Source organism: Pinus tabuliformis, chromosome 5_1, assembly GCF_031772625.1.
Source record: "Pinus tabuliformis cultivar Carrire ecotype Pingquan chromosome 5_1, CPIR1, whole genome shotgun sequence".
Lineage (NCBI taxonomy): Eukaryota > Viridiplantae > Streptophyta > Pinopsida > Pinales > Pinaceae > Pinus > Pinus tabuliformis.
The window spans coordinates 872,811,722-872,819,769 of record NC_142305.1 but is presented as its reverse complement, the minus strand read 5'-3'; positions in this window follow the sequence as shown (position 1 = coordinate 872,819,769).

Genomic DNA, 8,048 nt, shown 5'->3' with positions numbered 1-8,048 from the left:
TCCAACTCTTCATCTAAATTAGAGGTACGAAAACTCTCCCGATACCATGCAATCCATCCTTTTGTCATCGGATTGATATAGTCTCGATCTCACGCTATTATTTTGAAGATTTTATCCAATTCATCCTCACATTCATTGTAGTCGTGGACGGGTTTAGTGTAGCTCACCCCTTCTACAGGGTCCAACAACACTACAACTCGAAGCAATTTCTTCTCAAACAACATTGTTCTCTTTTTCAGATTGATGACCCCATTCATGTCAATGGCCCAGTCAATTTCGAGGAGCGTAGGGTATGGATTATTGTCATCAACGATCTTTATCACTTCAAAGTCAACCATCACGCTCGCACCCTTGACATCAGCGGTTACTCCATATATTTGTCCCATAGGGATGATCTTCTGCTAGTTTTCCATTCAGAGATGGATCGAAGACCACTGCATCACAGGTCTCCCCATCCTTTCCCATATTTTCTTTGGAAAAACGTTCACATCGGACCCTAGATCCAAGATGATCTAGTCCATCTCATAATCCCCTATCTGCGCAGTGAGCCTCATCTCGCGCCTCATTCTTGCCTTATGTTTTCCAAATTTTCTAACTACGCAGTGTCCATCAAGGACATTCTCTTTGCTAGTGCATTTTTTTATTAACTCCTGCAGGGCCTTCACAGCTTTGCTATCATGTAGAAGTTTCATGCAGGTCTCCAAGAACATGTTAAGTATAGAGGGATCAACCTCTACAGGTGTGTTGGTGTCCTGCCTCTTGTCCTGACTTCCTAAGGTGGATTCCTCAACAATGATTTTCTTGGCCTCCATAAATGTTTCCTTCATTCGCTCCACATCAAAAGCAACTTCTTTTTCTGGGGCCTTGTGGACCCATTCATCTTCTTCAGGATGTTTTCCTTTATCATCACCAATTTTGATTCCACTCATCAGAACTATATTCATTCTCTAATCCTCCTCGTGGGGCTCATCTGTCATCATTTGTAAGTTCTATGTAGGTTGCTAAGGCTGCGCCTTCTTCTCCTGCACCTTAGTTATCAACACCGGGCATTCTTCTATAGTGTGGTCAAACTGGTTGTAGTATTGACATGGCAGGCATGTCTGATTTTGACACTCTCACGTTTAGTGCCCTAGTGTTACATAGTTTTAATAGATAATGTATCCCCAGCCTCTACCAGGCCCTCCTCCTCCTCGGCCTCATTCTCATCCCTAATAACCTCTGTGCGCTCCTCCGACACCCTGCTTTGGAGGTCGGGTTTCTACTTGCATCCGGTATGTAGGTGTTCTTTCCATCACAAACTCATAGCGATGATAGTGGTGCTCATCATGGCCCACTGATTTGTAGAAGTTACAAAACAATTGTTGTGGTGTCTAAATGAACTTTTGAAGAAAATGAGAGTTATTAGTCACATGTTTTCTAGCAACCTGATAGATAACACACCATAGTGTAGCCCCCACGCTCGATCCTATTGCAACTTCTGGTCTCAGGGGAATTGATCCCCCTCCTATGATATAGTTCACAAATATGGGACAATGGTCTTTATCATGCCCCTGGCTCTTACACCTCAGACACCAAACTTTCGCACACACCTCTGGCTTAGTCTCCTTGTCTTTCTTTAAGCTCTACAATTCCAAGCAAAGGCTCTATAACTAGGAGTGAATCTGTTGTACCCCCAAGGTCGCATCCTGAATGGGCATTGCATGCAACCTCATCGCGATTTCCAAATATTCCACCTGTGTTCCTATTTTCTATTGCGATAAAGCAATCCTTAGGTGGGGCAGAAGTGAAGCTATAAACCACTCGCGATGATGACCATCTGTGAGCTGCATTTTAGCTTCTCGAATCACACATTTTAGCCTTTCATATATCTCCCAAGGCGTCTCATCAACCCTCAACGTGCGTTGGGAACGGGATCCCCCAAGGATAGTTTTGGGGCTAAAATCCCATGTTTTGGATCGAATTTTGTAATAAACTTGTAAAGACTCTGAATTTTGTAAAGTAAAGTTGGTTGTAAAAGATCTACCCATGGTCCACGGGACATGAGATTGTTTAAAAAGATCTAAGCTCTGAGTAGTTTTAAGGTCATGGGATGAAGTCATATAGTCATAGCTTGAATTAAGAAGTCTAAGTTCCGGGTCATAGTGTAGGTAGAGGCTATGTAGCTGAGTGCGTAGAGGCCTAGGGTGTAAGTCCGCAGCTGAGTGCGCGGACCCCTGCAACTCTGTATGGTACACTTCCCTAGCAGCACGAAAGTACCTAAGTCATAGGTTAGGGCGGCGCAAAGGTCAATCATACCTTTTCATGGATGTAATGAAGGGCAGAATCAAGTGCGAGTCTGGCAAGCCCTAGAGTTAAGTGACCTGCGTCGAAGCAGGAATAGAAGGAATAAATCGACATCACGACCATCTCAGTGTGCGGAAACTTGGTTCTAGCATCCCTCCCTACTGCTTCGGGTGAGACTTCAATCCATGCTCCATGGGTTGTTGTCGAAAGGGCCATTATTGTAGGGATTTGTTTGGATAACTAACGTTGAACCTGGTTCAGGCCCCAACAAGCCAACAAATGGTTCCGTTGTCGAGAATAGAACCCACATAAGAGATGTGTGATGTCGTATCACTAGAATCCATCCAAGAAAGAGATCAGAGACTGGTTGGATAGGAAGATCCACGAATTCGCGGTGCAGGAGAATAGAAGTTTGTGATTGACAAAGGAACAGTGGCTGGACAGGTACCTATATATAGAAATACATGATATCCTTTTTTGTTTCTTTCTGATTGAGCTATACCAGTGGATCGCCAAGCTAGAAGATATCCAAGGAAGCTGGAAACATGATGTTCCTATTGTTTGGACCCCAGAGCTAGTGTAGAGATTGGAAGCATCTGAAGATAAGATCGCTCGTGTTGACGATCATTGGCTCGATCATGTCATAGAAGGATTTGTAACTGAATTCGCGTTTGGTACCTTAGTTAGCTACAACGAGGTGGAGCGGCATTTTTTCAAAGGTCTATGAGGTAAGTACATGAAATCTTTCAATACTTGGATTAAAATTTTATTGTGTGAAAAATAGGTTATGCAGCTACCTTGATGTTTGGAGCTATGTGAAGCGGAAAAACTTACAATAACAAAGGAAGAAAGGGTCCTGAATATAGTCCATGTATTTCACCTCCACGAGGTGACGAAGAGGGAATAATGCAGGTTTCTCCACAAAGTTCTATTCAGTTAATAAGACAAGGATTCCTGCGATTGACACCTCCACCCACTCCACCTCCAACTTCACCACCATCGCCTGTGACTTCACCTGTACCACCTCCACCTCCACCATAGTTCAGTATGGAAAATTCAGTAAATATCCCTTTGTTCAAAGGCTTGGGAAATGAGGACCCGGACAAGTTTTGGTTTGTGGTAAAATTTGTATGGGAAACTCAGGGCATTACAGATGATAACATGAAGAAGGAGACCCTAGTTAGTGCTCTGCAGGATTGAACGCTAACCTGGTACATCCAGTAATATAATGATAACCCGACATCCAAAGAGCACTGAATAAATAATTTAGTAGGCCTAAATCTCAGGCAGAGTCGATTGTGGGGCTCAAAGAAATTGTGATGCAACCAGGTGAGACCCCTTGGGAACTTGATCAGAGGTTGAAATGTAGAATCCATGAAGCTAACATGAACTTAACAGACGGACAACATCACAAATGATTTGTGGCTTTTCTCCTGCCATACCTAACGGTTGCACTGTCACAACAGAAGATAACAACTCGAGGGAGAGGTCTTGGAGATTTCAATGAGACTACATGAAACATTGATGCAAGATCCAAATCTGGGGGTTCAGCAGATCCATGCGCAGTTGAAAAATCTTTTCCTTGAGATGCAAAGTTTGAAGCATGATAGAACAGTTCGACCAAAAGTGTGCAAAGAGGTATGGTGCCTGAAATGCAAGGTTTAGGGGCACGACAAAGACCATTTCCCATTTTTTGTGAACTATATTACAAGAGGAGGACCAATTCCTTTGAGGCCGAAATCTTAGGCAGGACCAAGTGCGGGGCCTGCATTATGGTGTGATATATGTCAGGTAGCAGGAAAACATGCCATGGATAACTGTCATTTGTTGCAGAAGTTTGTATAGACGCCGCAACAACTATTCTGCAACTTTTGTAGGTTGGTAGGGAATGATGAGTGCAACTACAAAAGCTACGAATTGATGATGGATAGAACACCCGTCTATAGGGTCCAGGAAAAAACGTGGCCCCCTGACCAGAGCATGGGGATGGAGCAGACAAGATTTCAGGGACGCGGATGAGGCTGTGGCAGAGGAGGACCTAGAAGAGGTCGGGGGCAACTGATTTGCTACAATTTCGGAGTACCAAGACACTATGCTCACGACTGCACTAACCCAAGATGTATGTCGTGCAAGTATTTCACTCTGTTTGATCATGAAACGGAAGACTATCCTACACTCAAAGCAAGGATAGGTGACAAAGGGGCACTACCACCCCATCCGACTCAGAACCTACAGTTGATGAGGTCTGAGCCACTCGAAGAGGATCCAAATGTAAATATAGTGCTTCGAAGTGGAATCACAATAGGAGATGATAAGGGGAAACAAATCGAGGACAAAACATGAGTTCGCAAAGCTCCTACGAAGGAAATTGAGTTTGATTTGGAGCATGCATGTGAAACATTGATGGAGGCGAAGAAGAGCTTCACTGAGGCCTCCACCTCAGGGAGAAAGGATAAGCTTGATTAGGAGATGGACCCTTTTATACATACCACCTTCCTGGAGACCTGCATGAAGCTATTGCAAGATAGTAAGGTTGTGAAGGGGTTACAAGACTCATAAATCAATGCACTGAAAACACTTTGGTTGAGTCGTGTGTAGTACAAAAGCTTGGTAATCATAAAACAAGGATGGGACAAGAGATGAGACTGATCGCGTAGATAGGGGAGTATGATATGGATCAGGTTATCTTGGACCTGGGGTCAGATGCAAACTTCCTACCAAAACAAACATGGGAACATATGGGGAGACCCGCACTGCAGTGGTCTCCGATTCAGCTAAGGATGGTGAATCAGAAAAAGATCATCCCCATGGGGCAACTGCAAGGGGTGACTATAGATATTGAAGGTGTGAGCACACTGGCTAACTTTGAAGTAATAGAATTTGTGGATGATAGCAACCCCTACCCTGTGCTCCTTAGCATTGATTGGGCTACTGATATGAACGGGGTAATCAACCTAAAGAAATGAAAGATGGTATTTGAGAAGAAATCACTCTGTGTAATAGTGCCCCTAGATCCTGCTGAAGGATTGCGCTATACTGAACCAGTCCACGATTATGAGGGCGATGATGATCTGGACTGTATCTATAAAATAACAGCGCGAGACTAAGATTCAGTGAATCCAACAGTGGATGGATGAATTATATGGTATCGTGAGAGTTTTTGTACCTCGGACTCTGATGAAGAATTAGAGTGCTAACAGAATCGGTTACATGAAGTAACCACACTAAGCTATAACACGATGACCCAGTCACTGCACTATGTGTCGTTAGAGGTAAGAAATTTACCCACTTATTATGGCTTGAATGATGTAGATATATTTTTGGATGCATTTGAGAGGGAGGTACCAGAAAATCAGTGCTTCCAGGCGTTGGACTGGGCACTACGTGCTACGCCCACAAGATGGTGGGGTATGCACAAGGGAAGATTTGATGATTGGAGTGAAAGTAGGAGGATGATGAGAACATGCTTTGGGAAGCCGAAGGTATGATTTATAGAAAAATATGATGGGAAATATGATCTGCGTGTGCACTTGGCCAAATGGGCTCAAGCTTATGGAGAAAAGCCCCAACCTGAATGGGTGCACTTGTTCTATCACACCCTAGATGTTGTCCTGATGAAATGGTATGTAGAAACAAAGCTCTCCCATGGTACAGGTGAATGGGATATTCTACGCAAAGGATTCATAATGACATTCGGCTTTGAAGACGGGTTTGACTGTATTGACGAGGTGCTACAAGAGGTGAAAGCAGCAATCTTTAGGATATTGTAGGATCCTTTAGACCTGATTCAGCCTGAATGGGCTACTCAGCTAAGTCATGTGCTAGAATTCTATAATGTAACCACTAAAGAAGAGGATGAGGATCCGTGAAATATTAACATCCTTGAAACAGAAGGTCACTGCGAGGTTGAAGGACCATAGGTTGAGAATCCTAATAAAATTTTGCTGTTGAAAACGAAACAGGTAAACATTTGTACAGAGGTAGAGCCCAAGTTCGTGAAGATTGGATATCAATGGGACGATGTGATGGTAGATAAGGTCGCTAAATTTCTTTTTGAATACCAGGATTTATTCCCTACCAAGTTTATGGATCTAAAAGGGATAATCGGGACCTAGGTGTTATGAATATCACGTTGAAGCCCGATGCGAAGCCAATTAAGCAAAGACCTTACTCTCTCAATCCAAAGTATAAGGAGAAGGTCCACTTAGAGCTAGAAAAGATGCTTGCATAGGCATCATTGAGCCTGTGGAAGAATCTGACTGGGTAAGCCCAATGGTGGTATAGGAGAAAAAGCAGAAGGATGAAATAAGGATATGTGTGGATCTCAAGACACTGAATGATGCTTGCGTACATCATCCTTTCCCAAATCCATTCACTGATGAAGTGTTGGAAAATGTAGGTGGCCAGGAAGCATATTCCTTCACTGATGGGCTGTTGGGGTGCCACTAGATCAAAATCGTGTTGGAGGATAGGAGCAAGACAACCTTCGTGACTGAGTGCAGTTGATTCCAGTACACTATATTTCCATTTGGTTTAAAGAATGTGCCTGTGATTTTCTCATGCATAGTCATTGCTGTGTTCAAGGAATTTATTCATAAGTTATTGGAAGTATACTTTGATGACTGGACTGTGTTTGGACTGGTAAAACGCCATGTGGCAAGTCTGTGCCTGATGCTAGATACCTATCAAAGATACCAGATAGCGCCCAATCTGAAGAATTGTCTGCTTTTTGTTCCTTTTGGAACTCTGTTGGGTCATGTGGTTTGTAGACAGGGACTGATGGTAGATCCCAAGAAAATCACAGTGATACTAAACTTAGAAGCCCCAGGGAGTTTGAAACAATTGCGCGCTACCCTAGGACATATGGGATATTACAGAAAGTTTATCAAAGGCTATGCCTAGATCACCACACCTATGGAAAAGTTGTTGAATAAGGATGTCACATTCTACCGAAACAATGACTGTAAGAAGAGCTTGAATGTATTGAAAGAAAATATCGTCACCGCACTGACTTAGTTTTGCCGGATTGGAAGAAGGAGTTTCATGTACATGTCGATGCATCATGTATAGCGTTAAGAGCAGTACTGACACAAGCTACCAGAGGAGACTTGGACCATCCTATCGCGTTTGCAAGTAGAAGGTTATCCAAGGTAGAGAAGAAATATTCCACCATCGAGCGTGAATGGTTAGCTATGGTATATGCACTCCAAAAGTTTAGAAACTACTTGCTGGGAGGACATTTTAAGATGTATATGGACCACTTTGCGCTGAAGTACCTGGTCAATAATCCTGTGTTGGTGGGGGGAATCTACAAGTGTTTATTATTGTTCCAGGAATATGATTTTGAGGTTATTGTGAAGCCTGGATGACTGAATGCGAGACCATACCATCTGTCGCGCATCGAAATAGTGGAAGAGCTCAATAATTTGGAGGAGGGACTGCCTGACGTGCATTTAGTTGCAGTGTGCATCGCGGATGATCATTCCAAGCATATAATACACTTCCTGATGACAGGAACTGCCCCGGAGGGATACACAATCCAGTAGAAGAAGAAGTTAGTGGTGCACACGACAGATTGTTTTGTCATTGTTGGGCATCTATACAAAATGGGGTCTGATGAGATATTGTGATGGTATGTACTGGAGTTTGAAAGAAGCAGCATCCACGACCGCGGGACGACATTATGCAGGGAGAGCAACCGTGCAGGAGATTCTACGCGCAGGGTTGTGGTGGCTAACCCTCCATCAGGACCTAAAAGTGTATTG